We start from the raw sequence: 18704 nt of genomic DNA, 5'->3' as shown, positions 1-18704 counted from the left end.
TTTTACTTAGTTATGTGCATTTAAGTTTCCTTCATGTTTTTGTTTTTAATGGCTTGATAGCTCATTTCTTTTTCATTATCTGAATGCACCCCCGTTTACTCACTTATTGAAGGGCAATTTGGTTGCTTTCAAGTTTTGATAATTATGAATAAGACTTTTCTAAAAATTTATTTTTTAATTTTTTAAATTTTATTATGTTAGTCACCATACAATACATCATTAGCTTTTGATGTGGTGATCCACGATCCACTGTTTTTGTATAACACCCAGTGCTCCATGCAGTACGTGCCCTCCTTAATACCCATCACTGGGCTAACCAATACCCCCAACCTCCTCCTCTCTAAAACCCTGTTTGTTTCTCAGAGTCCATAGTCTCTCATGGTTCATCTCTCCCTCCGATTTCCCCCTTTTTGTTTTTCCCTTCCTTCTCCTAATGTCCTCCATGTTATTCCTTATGTTCCACAAATAAGTGAAACCATATGATAATTGACTTTCTCTGCTTGACTTATTTCACTTAGCATAATCTCTTCCAGTCCCATCCATGTTGATGTAAAAGTTGGGTATTCATCCTTTCTGATGGCTGAGTAATAGTCCATTGTATATATGGACCACATCTTCTTTATCCATTCATCTGCTGAAGGGCATCTCAGCTCTTTCCACAGTTTGGCTATTGCAGACATTGCTGCTATGAACATTGGGGTACATATGGCCCTTCTTTTCACTACATCTGTGTCTTTGGGGTAAATACCCAGGAGTGCAATTGCTGGGTCATAGGGTAACTCTATTTTTAATTTTTTGAGGCACCTCCACACTGTTTTCCAAAGTGGCTGTACCAACTTGCATTCCCACCAACAGTGTAAGAGGGTTCCCCTTTCTCCAAAAGCTCTCCAACATTTGTTGTTTCTTGCCCTGTCCATTTTGCCATTCTAACTGGTGTAAGGTGTTATCTCAATGTGGTTTTGATTTGAATTTCCCTGATGGCTAATGATGATGAACATTTTTTCATGTGTCTGTTAGCCATTTGTATGTCTTCTTCAGAGAGGTGTCTTTTCATGTCTTCTGCCCATTTTTTGACTTGATTATTTGTTTTTTGGGTGTTGAGTTTGAGAAGTTCTTTATAGATCTTGGATACCAGCCTTTTATCTGTAGTGTCATTTGCAAATATCTTCTCCTATTCTGTGGGTTGCCTCTTTGTTTTGTTGACTGTTTCCTTTGCTGTGCAGAAGCTTTTTATCTTGATGAAGTCCCAAAAGTTCATTTTTCTTTTGTTTCACTAGCTTTTGGAGATGTATCTTGAAAGAAGTTGCTGTGGCTGATGTCAAAGAGGTTACTGCCTATGTTCTCCTCTAGGATTTTGATGGATTCTTGTCTCACATTGAGGTCTTTCATCCATTTTGAGTTTATCTTTGTGTATGGTGTTAGAGAGTGGTCGAGTTTCATTCTTCTGCATGTGGCTGTCCAATTTTCCCAGCACCATTTATTGAAGAGACTGTCTTTTTTCCATTGCATGTTTTTTCCTGCTTTGTTGAAGATTATTTGATCATAGAGTTGAGGGTCCATATCTGGGTTCTCTATTCTGTTCCATTGGTCTATATGTCTGTTTTTGTGCCAGTACCATGCTGTCTTGGTGATCACAGCTTTGTAATATAGCTTGAAATTGGGCAACGTGATGCCCCCAGCGTGAATGAGGCTTCTATAAACATCCATGTGCCATATCTTTTATTAGACTTTCTTTGCTTTCAACTTTTGGTATTTTGACTATAATGTGTATAAGTGTGGATTTGTATGAGTTTGTTCTACTTGGAATTTGTTGAGCCTCCTGTATGAGATTAATGTTTTTCATCAAATTTAGGATATTTTTGGCCATTATTTCTCCAAATATTTTTCTGTCTCTTTCTCCTCTACTTCTGGGATTCCAATTATGCATATGTTGAACCACTTAATGGTGTCCTACCGTTCACTGAGACTCTGTTTATTTTTCTTCATTTCTGTTTCTTTTTTCCTCACACTAGATAATATCCACTGGTTTCTCAACAGACTTATCTTCAAGTTTGCTGAATCAGATCTGCTGGTTAGCCTCTCTTTTGAATTTTTTATTTCAGTTGTAATTTTCAGTTCCAGATTTCCTTTTTGATTTTTAAAAAAATCATTTTAATCTCTTATTTGCTGAGACATTTACTTTAATTCTTTGAACATATTTATAATAGCTGATTAATATCTTTGACTAGTAGGTCCAGTGTCTGAGCTTGTTCTGGGATATTTTCTATTGACTGTTGTGGGTTTTTTTTTCCTGTTTATGGGGTATACTTTACTTGGTGTGTTTGTGTGCATTGTAATGGTTTCTCTGTGTGTATTGTAATGGGTGATTTAAATAATTTAATGGGACAAATCTGGAAATTATATCCAACTCTCCCCACCTCCACCCCACCCCCAACTTGTTGTTGTTATTGTTGTAGAAGTCTTTTTGTTTAATGATTTTCCTGCACCACTCATGTGAAGTCTGTATTCTTTCTTATATGCCCCTGAAATCACAGGTCAATTACCTTTGTGGTCAGTTAATCACTGGACAGAGATTTTCTTAACTGTCTTAGATGAATAAGTCTCTCATCCTTTGCCAAAGGACTTTGTGTATTCTGGGAGAAACCTTCAAAGTTAGGCAGTTTACAACTTTGCCTTAGCATCCACTTCCTCCTTGTGCAGAGCTTCACTGTTGGACATAGTTGAGAGATAAGTGCCTTTGTAGGTCTTTCCTGAGCATGTGCAGAGCCCTCCATATACGCATTGCCTCTAAGGTCATCCAGAATATGTCAGAGCTTTGCAAAGCCTGCGCTGACACTGTTCCTCAGTTTTTCTTTTTGTGTTTTCTTGGCCAACTGCTTATTTTTCCAACTGCAGTGGTATCACTGCCTTAGAAAGCTTTAAAGTTAAACAGTTGCTCCTGATTGTGTTTAACCAGCGTTCTGAACATAAAGCTTTTCCCACTGAGTAAGGTCTGAGTCAGTCAAATAAAGACAAACACTGGAAATGGAGCTTTTCCAGGGAGCTATCAGACAGATCAAATACTGACAATTCTCTGGGTGTGTGATTTTTGAGGGGAGCTCCAAACCCATTCTGCACCTCCGGTTATTGCTACACCACTACTTTCCACATACACTTTGTTTGCAAGGCTGCTGAATTTCAAGGCTACCAAAGACCTAAGGAGAGAGAGTTATAAATACAGCAAGTTAAAAAAACTTGCTGTTCTTACCAAGATTTGGTTCTTTTTCTTGACTATTCTCCCTATAATTCATTGCAAGTTTTGATTAATTCCCTGAATTCTGAAAAAGTCGGTTTCCACTATTTTTGCAAGTATTCTTTTTTTTTTTTAAGTAGGCTCCATGCCCAGCATGGAGATCAAGACCTGAGCTGAGATCAAGAGTTGGATGCTCAACTGACTGAGCCATCCCGGTGCTCCTATTTTTGCAAGTATTCTTATTGTTCTTATGGAGGAGAAGATTTTTGGAGGCCCTTTCTGTTCCATTTCAAGTGTTTCTTCTGGTTTGCTTTTCCATTTCTGTAATAGATTAATTTTTTTCATTGCTCTTGGCATATGGTTTTCTTTTTTCTTTTTTTTAAATTTTATTTTATGTTATGTTAATCACCATACATTACATCATTAGTTTTTGATGTAGTGTTCCATGATTCATTGTCTGCATATAACACCCAGTGCTCCATTCAATGCGTGCACCACCGGGCTAACCCATCTCCCCACCCCCTCCCCTCTAGAACCCTCAGTTTGTTTCTCAGAGTCCATAGTCTCTCATGGTTCGTCTCCCCCTCCGATTTCCCCTGCTTCATTTCTCCCTTCCTACTATCTTCTTTTTTAGCATATGGTTTTCTTAAGTATCTTACTTAACTAATACTTTTACCATCATTTGATATAGAGGTTAATGAATGAATTCAATGTATTAAAGATTGCTATGAATATAAAAACTATAAGATTTTATATGATTCTGGTGGAGTTCATAATAAACAGATCTTTTACAATTACAATGCTAAATATCAAAAAAAGAACTTTACAATAGAACAATGAAGGATAGGGTAAAGAGTTTTGAAACTTGGAAAATAGAAGTTAGAACATTCTGATCTATTTAAAACAGTAATATTCGTTTTAATACAGACATTTAGATACATAGAAATATTTTTTAAAAGGTAAAATAACTACAGTGATTCATCATTTTTGGGGGGGGGAATACACATCAAATGTCATGTTAGTTAAATGGAATTAACTATGTGCCAAAGAGAGAGAGAAAAAAATAGTGCAGACAATTCTGCTCACCATACATGAGTTGGGAATGTTAATATGAGTTGGTTCAGGTCTTACAGCTACTAATTATTTAAGTGTCTCATTATGCTGCTGCATCTGATTCTATTGCTTAAAGATACAGTGCTGGAAAACTCCATTTTGCAAGATCATTACCTTCTGGATACATGCAAACATTCCTGTTAACATACAGAATTATGTACATGATACTAGGTGTCATGGGTTATACAGGGTTCCCAAAAAGTCATGTCCATCAGGAACCTTAGAATGTGAACTTATTTGGGGGTACCTGTGTGGCTCAGTCGGTTAAGTGTTTGACTCTTGGTTTTGGCTCAGATCCTGATCTCATGGTCGTGAGATCGAGCCCCACAACAGGCTCTGCACTCAGGGCAGAGTCTGCTTGAGATTCTCTCCCTCTCCCTCTGCCCCTCTCCCTGCTCATACACATTCTCTCTTTCTCTAAAATAAAAGAAATAAATAAAATCTTTAAAAAAAAAAGAATGTGAATTTATTTGGAAATAGTGTCTTTGAAGGTATAATTAGTTAAGTGAAGATGAGATCATACTAGATTAGCGTGGGCCCTAAATCCAAAAATTGGTGTCCTCATAAAAAGAGGAGAGGACTCACAGAGACATGCACAGAGAGGAAAGACGTATGGAGGTGGAGACAGGGTTAGGAGTGAAGCAGCTACAAGCTAAGAAACACCATGGATTATTAGGAACCAGTAGAAGCAAGGAAAAGGCAAGGCAAGAAAAGACTCTTCTCTAGAAACTTCAGAGGGAGCATGGTCCAGCAATATCTTGATTTTGGACTTCTAGCATCTAAAACTGTGAGAGAATAAATTCTATTGTTCTAAGCCACCCAGTTTTTGGTGATTTGTAGGAGCAGCCTTAGGAAACTATTTTAGCAGTGATCCCATACTTTCACCACAGTGAAACTACAGTCCAGATCTTCAGACCCCTCCTCTGATAAAAAATTGCTATTCTTATTAGAAGAGCTCCCAACAAGTTTTGCATAATTGGCATGATGGTTAAGATAGTAAGATTTTGAGGCTGACATCTTTGGTTCAAATTTTGTCTCTACCTCATACTAACTTTGTGACTTTAGCAATTAATACAATCTTTCTAGAACCCAGTTTCCTTATCTGTGGAATGGATTTAATAATCAGATTCCCACATCATAGAGTGAAGAGGATTAAATGGGTTAAGACATATAGGTATGTAATAAGTACACCAAGACAGTTAGTGGCTGTTATGATTACAACCAAATATTGTACTTTTGTAAACAGCTGCTATGTAATGCACTTTATGGCTTAATTCTGCTTATGTTTGCATTGCTGTTTGATGTAGCCCAGGGTTTCTCAACCTAGACACTATTAACATTTTGTGGTGGATAACTTTTTGTTGTTGGGGGCTGTACTCTGTATTGTAGAATGTTTAGTGGTGTCCCAGGACACTATATGCCAGTAACACACATCCCTTCCCACTGTGTGACAACCAAAATTTCTCCAGACACAGCCAAATACCCCTGGGGGAATATCACTTCTTATTAAGAACCACTATTCTAGTCTTAAATTCTTCAAGGGCTGGGAGTTGATCTTTTGTCACTTTGTTAACTCCCAATTATCTGACCTCATGCTCTTGTACAAACATTGTTTTTTATAATATGCTATATTATACGATAATCAGTGGGAAGCGTATTTAGAATTAAAATATTAAAGTGTACAATAAAGGGGGCTATTCTACCACCATTAACCCCATTATGACCAAGCTAACTCAGTGCTTGGCTTATGAGAGGTATTTTATAAATGATGCTTAAATGAATGAGAAATTGGAGAAATTGTTCCTTTATTAAAAGGGGTGCATTGCTCCCCCATGCACTGAATCTTCATCTTGTAAAGGCATTGTACTAAGTGCCTTCCATACGTTACAGCGATTAACTCTGAATTACCATATGGTGGCAGAATCCCATTTTGTAGGTAAGAAAACCTATATTTAGTTCAAAGTCATACAACTAGTAAGAGACAGAAGCAAGGTTTCCGTGAATATCTTCCTAAATCCTCATCTTACTTTGCGTTCTTTTGATACCATGGAGTTAAAATTAATAGCCCTAGAATGAATAGAATCATCTATAATAGTATCAAATTTTTCAGTTTGTTTCCTAGAATTACACAGACAGTAGAAAGTTTTAGATCCAAATAAATGCAGTAAAAACTAATGGAAGCCTATGATGGCTTTGAAAGACAATTTTACAGTGTAAGGTTGAGGAAAACAAGCAGGTTACTTCCCCAAAGCATTTATTCATCAGTCATGAGCTTAGACCAACTTATCTTATTTGACATACATCTCATCACCTCTACTCAGGCTTGTAGCTCTCATTTCAGGATGGTATGTTCACAGTGGAAAATAAGTCTCAAAAAGATTTATTATGTCATTAATCAATACTCAGTGCCACAGAGCAAATAAACCACAAACATGTTGAATCTGCTTATTCAGATGTCTTTAGTACGGTCAAGCCAGAGTGACTGAGATCTGAGTGTGCTCATCCTAGGGCTGAGTGTGTGTACAAATGCATATATGTGATGTCCTATCTAGAAAAGTTAAAAACTATTTAATAACTTACCACTGTCCTCACACATCTCAAATCACACCATGACTTTATAAATTATAGCCAGTCCTGCTACTTTGTAAATAGGGCAAAAAAAAAAAAATCAAATGTAGATTATTGGAGGGGGTCCAAGAGGTGCTGTGGTGAGATCCTGAATTCACTTCCTCACATACCAAACTACAGCTATATAAGGATTATTTCCCTCTAAAAAAGATCTGAGAACTAGATAGACTGCTCTCCACAACAAAGGATAAAAGACCACATGGAGAAGGTAGGAGAGGCAGAGACATGATCTTGTAAAATACCCCACCCCTGGCACTGCAACACACAATAGGGAGGAATCTCTAGACAGGTAGGTATTTCTCCCAGAGGAGCAAGGTGTTGGTGCTACATTGGTGACTCCAGCTTCTGAGATTTGTACCAGAAAAATGAGCCCCCAGAATGTCTGGAATGGAAAATCAACAGAGCTGACATCTGGGGGTCCCACAATGCTATAAGAAATTGGGATTCCCCTCTTGGAGGGCTTGTATGTGGCCTCACTTGCCCCAGACCCAGCAAAAAAACAAAAAACAAAAAACAGCATTTTGAAAGGCACCTAGATTATCTGTGAGGGAGATTCATTTGCTGATCTGGGGGCATTGGCTGGAGGGGGTAGGGGAAGGCTGAGACATTCTCTAGAGACAGAGGTGGTGGCAGATGTCTTTGATGAACTCTTCACATAGCTCATTAGCATAGGGAGGTAAGATCAGATGGGGCACCCTCCTGCCACCTTGGTAGGATGGGTTGAGGGTGAGCAACTGGGCACTTGCTGAGGTTGAAGAGCATAGACAACTGCAACACTCCCTTGCTTTCTCGCTGGGGTGGGTGAGTGCAAATGGTCAAGGGGTTCTTCTGCTCCCTAGCTAAAATCTGCCACCTAGGGTAGTTGTGACACTCTCCAGGCCTCTGGAGAGTGCATAAGCAGTGGTAGCATTCTTCCATTCTCTGCCTAGAGCCAGGACACATACAGAGAAAGCACTTTCCTGGCATTGCTGAAGCCCTTGGGCACACACAGCCAAGATATTTTCCCAATGCCTTCTTGAAGCTAGCAAGTGTGCCCCACTCCCTACACTCTCCAGATGCCTTGCTGAAACTTGCTGAAAAGGCAAGTGTGTACAATCTATACTGGGAACACCCCTTGATCACCTGGCCCTGGTGGCAAAGAAGGCTGGTGTTCCAGAGTTCCACAGACTGTAACAATCAGAAAGACAGTACTTGGCAATCCACCACCCCTAGGACACTGCACAGACAGCAGACTGAAATTAAAACCTAGTTTTCCTGTGAAAAGGGCCTATTTATTTAACCTGGAACTTCAGCCTGAGAAATAGGCTCCAGGTGTCCCAGACATCTAGAAGCTAAGGAGGTGCTCCCAGGGAATATGAATAGGAAGACACCATCTTTGTGCACCCCATAGGCCTTGCTACAGCCCGATGAGGCCTCCCAGAAAGGAACTTACACACTCAACTGGAGTCCTAATTCTTGCAACTATCTCCCAGGAACACCTCCAGATTTCCTGGTCTGGAAGCCAGAAGGGATTACAATTATGTACCCCCAGGACTGTATATATTTGTATACTTTTTTTTTTTTAAGATTTTATTTATTTATTTAATTGACAGAGAGAGAGAGAGAGAGACAGCGAGAGAGGGAACACAAGCAGGGGGAGTGGGAGAGGGAGAAGCAGGCTTCCTGTTGAGCAGGGAACCCGATGCGGGGCTCGATCCCAGGACCCCGGGATCATGACCCGAGCCGAAGGCAGTCGCTTAACCAACTGAGCCACCCAGGCACCCCTATATTTATATACTTTGAAAGCTGCTGCCTGAGGGTCTGGTCTCCAATTAGCATGAAATTAAGTGTTAAAAATGAGACTCCTTCCCTTGGATCACTAATGGGTATTGGCACACCCTCAATAACGGGGAGATATCAAGAATAAATCAGGTGCTTTAGGCAATCACAAAGGTTTAAAAGACAACCGAAAGCTAAGGCATGATTAAATGAGAAGTATTATCACCTACACAGCTCCATTCTCTCAAGACAGAGAGGTAGATGTTTCACCTAACATATCAAGGCAAACACAGAGTCAAGCAAAATGAAGAAACAGAGAAATATGTTCCAAATGAAACAAAAAGATAAAACCTCAGATAAAGACTTCAACTGATACGGAGCTAAGTAATCTACCTAATAAAGAATCAAAGTCATACATATGCTTAGCGAAGTTGAGAGAAGAATGGATAAACACAGTGAGAATTTCAACAGAGAGACAGAAAACAAGAGAAGTATAAAACAGTAGTCATAGAACTGAAAAATACATAATTGAACTGAAAACTACACAGGTTTAACAGCAGCCTGGATGAAGGAGAACAGATCAACAACCTGGAAGATGAAGCACTGAAATTCACACAGATAGAGCAGCAAAAAGAAAAAAATACAATGAAGATAGTTGATGAGACCTCTGAGACAACATCAAGTGGAGTAACATTCATATTATAGAGGTCCCAAAAGGAGAATAAGGGACCAGAACATGTAGTTGAAGAAATAATGGCTGAAAACTTCCCTAACCTAGGGAAAGTTGCAAACATCAGACATCCAATTCAAGGAAGCTCAAAAAGTCCCAAATAAGATGAACCTAAAGACAGCCACCCTGAGATACATTATTATTAAAATCTCAAAAGTTAAAGATAAAGAATCTTGAAAGCAGCAAGAGAAAAATAAATTGTTTCATACAAGGGATACCTCATAAGGCTCTAAGCAGAGTTCTTGGCAGAAACTTTGCAAGCCAGAAGGGAGGGGCAGTACATATTTAAAGTGCCAAAAGGAAAAACTTCCAACCAAGAATACTCTGCCTGGAAAGGTTATCATTCAGATTTGAATGAGAGATAAAGAGTTTTCCAGACAAGAAAAAGTTAAAGGAGGGGGCGCCTGGGTGGCTCAGTTGGTTAAGCGACTGCCTTCGGCTCAGGTCATGATCCTGGAGTCCCAGGATCGAGTCCCGCATCGGGCTCCCTGCTCGGCAGGGAGTCTGCTTCTCCCTCTGACCCTCCCCCCCTCTCCTGCGCTCTCTCTCTCTCATTCTCTCTCTCAAATAAATAAATAAAATCTTAAAAAAAAAAAAAAAAAGAAAAAGTTAAAGGAGTTCATCACTACTAAATTCACCTTACAAGAAATAATAAAGGGACTTCTTTAAGATGTACATAATTGGCACTAATTAATGACAAGAAATCATATGAAAGTAAATCTAGCTGGAAAAGGTAAATACATAGTAAAGGCAGTGGATTAATCACTTACAATGCTTCTAAGAAGCTTAAAAGACAGAAGTAGTAAAATTAACTAAAACTATAAGAATTAGTTGAGGGATACGTAAAATGAAAAGATGTAAAAAGTGACATCAAAAACATAAAAACATGGGAGGGTAGTAAAAATGTAGAGTTTGGGAATGTATTCAAATTTAAGTTACTATCAACTTAAAATACACTGTTATATACATAAGATGATAAATGTCAACCTCAATGTCCATATTACCCAAAGCAATCTATAGATTTAACACAATCTCTGTCAAAATTCTAATGCTATTTTTTACAGAACTAGAACAAATAATCATAAAATTTGTATGGAAATACAGAACACCCCAAATAGCCAAAAAAATTTTGGTGCTGGCAGAAAATCAGATACACAGATCAGTGGAGGAGAATAGAAAGCTCAGAAATAGGGACACCTGGTGTCTCAGTCAGTTAAGAATCTGACTCCTGAATTTGGCTCAGGTCATGATCTCAGGGTTATGAGATCTAGCCCTGCATCAGGCTTGTACTCAGTGGGGAGTCTGCTTGAGATTCTCTCTCAGCCTCTCCCTCTACCACTCCCTACTGCTCTCTCTCTCTCTCAAATAAATAAATCTTTTTTTTTCAAAGAAAGCTCAGAAATAAATCCACCAATATATCGTCCATTAATTTACAACAAAGCAAGCAAGAATATATAATGGAGAAAGACAGTCTCTTCAATAAATGGTGTATTGGCAAAACTAGATAGTCACATGCAAAAGAATGGAAATGGACCACTATCATGTACCATAAACAAAAATCAACTCAAAACAGATTAAAGACTTGCATGTAAGACCTAAAACCATAAAATCCCTAGAAGCGAATATGGGCAGTAAGCACCTTTTCTTAGAAATATTTTTTTTGGATCTGACTCCAAAGGCAAGGGAAACAAAAGCAAAAGTGAACTAAAAAATAAACAAACAAATAAAACAAAACAAAAATTTCTGCACACTGAAACAGTGAAGGAAATCATCAACAAACCAAACAGACAACCTACTGAATGTGAACAGATATTTGCAAATTATATATCTGATAAGTAGTTAACATCCAAAATATTTAAAGAACTCCTACAACTCAATAGTAAAAACAATCTGATTTTTAAAATGGAAAAAGGAGGGGACGCCTGGGTGGCTCAGTCGGTTAAGCGTCTGCCTTCGGCTCAGGTCATGATCCCAGGGTCCTGGGATCGAGTCCTGCATCAGGCTCCCTGCTCCGCGGGGAACCTGCTTCTCCCTCTGCCTCTGTCTCTCTCTCTCTCTCTGTCTGTCATGAATAAATAAATAAAATCTTAAAAAAATAAAATAAAATAAAATAAAATGGAAAAAGGGTCTGAATAGACATTTTGACAAAAAAAAAAGGACATTAGATGACCATCAGGTGCATGAAAAGATGCTCTGCATCAGTAATCACAAGGGAAATGCAAATTAAAACCACAATGGTGTAACACTTTATAGACAGCCAGAATGGCTATTATCAAAAAGATAAGAAATAACAAGTGTTGGCAAGGACATGAAGAGTAGGGACCCTTGTGCACCTTTGGTAGGAACCTAAGTTGGTGAAGCCACTATGGAAAACCATATGGAGGTTCCTCAAAAAATTAAAAATAGAATTACCATATGATCCAGCAATTCTGCTGGCTATCTATCCAAAGAAAACAAAAACACAAAATCAAAATGGTATCTGCACGCCTAGTGTTCACTGCAGCATTATTTACAATAGTAAAGATATAGAAATAACGTAAATGCCCATTGATAAATGAATGGTTAAGATGTATATACAATGGAATGCTATTCAGCCATAAAAAAAAGAATGGAATCCTGGGCGCCTGGGTGGCTCAGTTGGTTGAGCGACTGCCTTCGGCTCAGGTCATGATCCTGGAGTCCCTGGATCGAGTCCCGCATCGGGCTCCCTGCTCGGCAGGGAGTCTGCTTCTCCCTCTGACCCTCCCCCCTCTCATGTGCTCTCTCTCATTCTCTCTCTCTCAAATAAATAAATAAAATCTTAAAAAAAAAAAAAAAAGAATGGAATCCTGCCATTTGTGACAATGTGGATAGACCCGGAGGTTATTATGTTAAGCGAAGTAAGCCAGACAGGGAAAGACAAATATAACATAACTTTGCTTATATGTGGAATCTACAAGTTAGAACAAACGAAACAAAACACAGACTCACAGATACAGAGAATAGATTGGGGGTTGCCCAAGACAAGGTTGGGTAACATGGGTGAAGGTGGTCTATAGGTACAAACTTCCAGGCATAAAAATGAAAAATCATGGAGATGTAATGCATAGCATGGGCAAGATAGTCAATAATATTGTAATAACTTTGTAAGGGAACAGATGATAACTACACTTGGTAGTGAAAATTCTTCAATGTATACAAATATCAATCATTATGTTATACACCTGAAACTAACATAATATGGTATGTCTGTCAAGTGTGCCTCAATAAAAAAATCAAACGTAACCCTATCTTGTTTTAGGAATATGGAAACTGATAAACACCTCTTAGTACATGGTACTACCTTCAAACATGTGAGCTCTTCAGTTGAAATGAAATAAATTAGGTGTCTGGGATTTCTGTTTAATGACTTCTGGCCATTACATAGGTTTTGTTATTTGGTGGCAAGAAGGGGGCTTTTGTTCACTTTGGTCATAGTCAATGCACTAATAATTATGTACATTCAAACTTTATTATTGATAAGTTGATCTTCAACTGTACTGTAAACAGGTACTGCATTGGAGTCTCCATATATGTTTATTATTTTTCTGTAATATTTAAGAGTTGTTTAGGAGTATACCAAAGGTAGTTACTAAAATGCGTAATTTTTTTCTTCTCTCCCCCTTTGAAAAGAAGGGGCTTCCATTGTTTCTACATGGCTAAAACCATAATAAACAATGTATCAGTAATTTGTAACCTAAGTATTGCAATATGTTAGTAACACTATTGCAGCCTTGTTTTACAAAGTTTATTTTGCTTTGATCAGTTCAGTACATTGCACGAATCCTTTTAGTATTTTCATTATATGAAATTTACCATGTGTCGGAAATGATTTAATCTGTTTAAGTGTTGAACCGCTAGTAGAACTTGTACATTTACAGTAATTCAAAATTAGTAAGGAAAACAGTTCACCAGTGTTTGTTTTATATGGAGGTGCTTAGGTTGGAATAAAGTGGTATAAAAGGCAAAAACAAATAAAAACACTAAAGTATATAAATTTATTCCCTAAATTCCATTCAATTTAAGATTTTTTCTATCACATACAGTAAACCAGAACTTGCTTATAAATAAATTACATCCTAGTTATTCAGCTTAAGGCAACTGTTTCTATGTTAGAACATGTTTCTGTCAAGAGTACCTCCATAAAAAAATTAAATGTAACCCCACCTTGTTTTAGGAACATGGAAACTGATAAATGCCTCCTAATGCATAGTGCTACCTTCAAACATGTGAGCTTTTCAACAACATTTTTTTTAAGATTTTCTTTCTTTATTTAAAGAGTGTGTGAGCTGGGGGAGGGGCAGAGGGAGAGAGAGAGAATCTCAAGCAGACTCTGCGCTCAGTGCAGAGCCCAATGCAGGGCTTGATCTCATGACCCTGAAATCATGACCTGAGTCAAAATCAAGAGTTGGTCACTTAACTGACTAAGCCACCCGGGCACCCCCATTTCTCACTATACAATAATATGTCATTTCTACAGTCGATCTATAGAATTCTATTTAATTCTTAATGTATTTGAAATATACAGCATTATTTCAACTCTACTCAACCACTACAGTATCATTTTTATTGAAAAACATATGTTAAATTACAGAAAATAGACTTCAATTCCTTAATGGTAATGATGTAATGGGTGATGATGTAGTAGGGTCAAGAATTCCACCAGTAACAATGTAGAGAAAGATGATGCTACTGGATATTGAGAAGTTCTTTTATCTTTTAAATTCCGTTCGAACTCTTTCAATATTCTATTTCAGCACATGGATTTTACTCTCTGGATGCTCGCAGCTACGAACAGGAAGCAAATCCAACTATAAATAACTGCAATAGACTGAGATAAGAATAATAACAGACTGAAAATACGTTAGAGATTATGTAGGGAAGAGGAGGACAAGCAGGATGGTGGCAGAGGATTTAAAAGGGCTTTACTGGGGGCGCCTGGGTGGCTCAGTTGGTTGAGCGGCTGCCTTCGGCTCAGGTCATGATCCTGGAGTCCCGGGATCGAGTCCCGCATCGGGCTCCCTGCTCGGCGGGGAGTCTGCTTCTCCCTCTGACCCTCCTCCCTCTCATGCTCTCTGTCTCTCATTCTCTCTCTCAAATAAATAAATAAAGTCTTTAAAAAAAAGTAAAAAAAATAAAAATAAAAAAGATTTATTTAGGGGCGCCTGGGTGGCTCAGTTGGTTAGGCGACTGCCTTCGGCTCAGGTCATGATCCTGGAGTCCCGGGATCGAGTCCCGCGTCGGGCTCCCTGCTCGGCGGGGGGGTCTGCTTCTCCCTCTGCCCTCTTCCCTCTCATGCTCTCTGTCTCTCAAATAAATAAATAAAATCTTTAAAAAATAAAAATAAATAAATAAATAAATAAATAAATAAATAAATAAAAGGGCTTTACTGAGGACGGGAGTATAAATTGAGGAGATCTGATCTAGAAAAATAAGTTGTGATTTTACTCACTCATGTGAAGTTTTATCAATTCACCTGAAATTCTAGCATCACTCAAAGAATCTGGTAGTTAGATATCACACCATAATTATGAGCTTTAATATAACCAGTTCCTCCTTGTGTTTGTTTGGCTTCGTTTGAGTCTGAAGTTCTAGGAAACAACCTTTTGGAATTCACATTTATAAGAATAATGGCCATAACTGGAGCACTTACTACCACCTAGGAATTACTCCAAGCACTTTATATGCGTTGTGTCATTTAATCCTGACAACCAGTTTATGAGGTGAACTCTATTGTCTCCATTTTGTAAATAAGGTAAATGGAGCACAGAGATATCAGTAACATTCCTGAAGTCACAGAGCCAAGATCTGAACCCAGTGACTGTAATTCTAGACCCAGATTTCACCACCATCCCATACTGTTTCCTAATAATTAAAATCTAACATCTAGTTTGTTTTCCCCAGTTGCCATTTTTTTTTTTTTAGTTCACACATTTCAGTGACATTAAAGGAACTTAACCCAGAGACTTCTGCTTAAAATTACTTCTGCTTTTGTATCTACTGCATAGCCTATGGCCCAGCAATTCTACTTTTAGAATTCTACTCATTATATCCACATCTTGGTACATTTAACAAAAGACGTAGGCTCAAAGGTCCACAGCATCATTTGTAATACCCCTACCCTGGAAAATAGCAAAATGCCTTTCAATACTACAATGGATATACAATCTGTGGTACACTCACATAATGGAATGCTATACAACAAGGAGAATAAATGGTCTATAACTACAGTCAATATGGATGAAACTCCCAAACAATGTTTGGCAAAATAAATCAGACAAATGAGTATGTACCATACAAATCCATTTGTCAAGTAGGAAAAGAGACAAACCAATCTAAGCTATTCAAAGTCAGAATCATGATTATCTTTAATGTGTGGGGTGAATGGGGTGGAGAATGAGTGGACTTTTAGGGACACTGATAATGTTAATTTTTTTTTAATGGGTGCTGGTTACATGGATGTGCTCATTGTGTTCTTCATTTATAAGGTATACACTTCTGTATGTATGTAATACAACAATAATTCTTTTAATCAAATGATATAATGCATTGACCACTCAACAGAAGAGCTAGCTATACAAACAACACACTGAATAGAGCAAATACTAACAACTAAATGTTATTTTATCAAAACACTGCTTTGGATACACAATTTCATATATTTAGCCCTTAAGTCATAACATGATGCAAGCAAACATTTTATAATCTTTAACTGAAATAATCTAAGAATTTCATTTTTCTGGTTTGGATCTGAGCAGAGGGTATAAGGTACAGATGAACCAAACAGTCTTAGCAAAACAAGACAAATGCTTTTGAGATGGGAATACAGAGATGAGCCGGAAACAGGAGCAGCAAATGAAAGTTTCTAAGAAAATTCGGGAGCCCACTTACTAATTGAGTGGTGTGACCAGAGTATCTAAGGAAAAAGTGAAAGATGTTCTGGCCAGGCATGAGTCTATAAAGGAGTAAAGGCTTTCTTTGACTATGAGTGCAGGGTTAAATTCAAGTGTGAAGGGCAGCAATAAAAAGCAATAGTTGGTTCCAGGCACAAATCCATGGTAACCATCTTAAATTGTGTTCTGTTCCCCTGTTGGCTTTCCAACTGCACAAACAATTATTGCCTTTAAACCTATTGCAAAATCCCCAAATATTAAAAATTATATATATGACTATATCTTGAGCCAAGCAGTTATATGGGCATTTACTTTGTTATTCCTCCTCACTAAAGCCTCCCAACAAAGGGAGAATACATATTAATCCTTAGAATGTTAATGAAAAATATTTAGAGGGATCAAATGTTAGTAGTACTTAAGTACTGAAAATATGAATACTTGTCCTAAAGCACATAAAGCACCATCACAAACCAGAAAATATTAATAAATTACTGCTTACTTAAATTGTGCAGCCCGTGGCTCCCCTAGATGATGAACGTCAAGTAACTCTTTTTAAATGTACACTGGAATCGTCACTCATTTGCTGACTGGTAGAAGATAAATAAGCCTCCACACTAATCTTTGTGTTAGTGCCTTCTTATCTCCTTGTTAATCTGTAATTAATTTAGGAAGCAGCACATACGATTTGGGACTGGAATCAGTTTTATCTCCAACATTAGAATGGTAAATCCCTTCATTAACAGAAACAGTACATGGAATAGTTATTAAACTTATTATGTTATATTGGATATTTGTTTCAGATTGCAGTTATGCATGAATGGATATTATATGGTGCTTTGATGACCTTTCGAAATTCATCTGATTAAACGCTGTTGTACTTCATTATGACATTTCTCTCCTTGTACTACCAGATTTGATGTGTATGGCTTAATAATGCAAGGAGACATGCATGCTAATAACTTCACAATTCATTGCTATTTTGTAATGCACATGAAATTTAGTACAAGTTTTTCTGGCTGGAGGCTTACATGAATCATATAAATTAGAGGGTAACAAAAGAACATATTAGCATTTGTTAGCCTAGATGCACGAATTTTGTACTAACCATTTTAATGTGTACTACAACTTTTCCACCCTCAAGTTAAAAAGCCTTTCAATTTTTCAACCAACATCATAATTGAATTGGTTCTCTTTCTGCCTAAGGATAACAATTTTACACTGATGGAATCTTTATTAGATTCTAAGGATTATACTGATGGTTCTGGTTTATAAAGTCAAACAACTCCACCCAGGGAAAGGGGTATTTTAACGAATCATGAGGAAAAAAAAAAAAGTTAAATTTGTTTGTTAAGAGGAAAATGCTTGTTTAATTATTATAAGGTGAACAGGCCTCTGATAACTGATTCTCAGGAGAATGGCCACACACTGAGAAAGCTATAAAACCTAATATAACCTAGAATTTCATAGAGCAAAATTGGCCCCAAATCATGGCTATTTTTCACTCCAGGTGGTGTTTTGTTGATTTCCTGACCAATGCATTTTTAAGTTGGTGTTTGAAATAGAATTTTAGCAGTCATAAGATAGGACCTTTCTTTTTTAGAGCTGAGGATTTTTGTGTGTGACCTTAATCATTTTCTTTGAAATGGGATTTAAATCAACTTCATATCAAGTTATAAACATGTTGCGCTTGATTTTCAAAGTCTGACTAGTATCCTGTCAGCCTGAAAGAAAATCTTCAGATGCTCCAAAATTAAAAACTCTAAAATTATACAAATGACCTTAGAGATAAGCTACATAGGCCCTTGTAATTTTGAACAATGAATCTGATATCTGGGGGAAAAAAGGATAGATGTAGCACATCCAAGTAATTTTGACTATTTTTTATATATTTTATTAGATCTTTCTGCTGCCTTTGGTCGCTGGCTGAAATCTAGAAGAGTTAAAACAAGTATTGCTGACCATAAAGGAAGAATCGAGAAATGACCAGGATAGCTGGAGGGAAAGCAGATGAACATAACTTTCTTGATTGCAAGCCACAGAAAGAAACTGCAAACTGATAAGAACATGCACATACTCATGGGTGCACACACACACTCATATACACCCAAGTCAATTGGAAGGAAATAGGACAATTCATAAAATCAAGAGAAGGGTGATTTCCTCTCTAAAATGATAGGAATTAGAGCAATTCTTGATTTCCAGGTAGCATGAATTAATGGGCATGTGCTTTTCCATTCCAGCATTAATACAAATTTTTTTCTGATAAGTGTACGTAGAGTTTTCGCTCAGTAACCAATTCTCTTCTCACTTAGCTCAGGAGAGGATCATGTGT

Source organism: Neomonachus schauinslandi, chromosome 1 (genome assembly GCF_002201575.2).
Source record: "Neomonachus schauinslandi chromosome 1, ASM220157v2, whole genome shotgun sequence".
NCBI lineage: Eukaryota > Metazoa > Chordata > Mammalia > Carnivora > Phocidae > Neomonachus > Neomonachus schauinslandi.
This window is presented reverse-complemented; position numbering follows the sequence as displayed.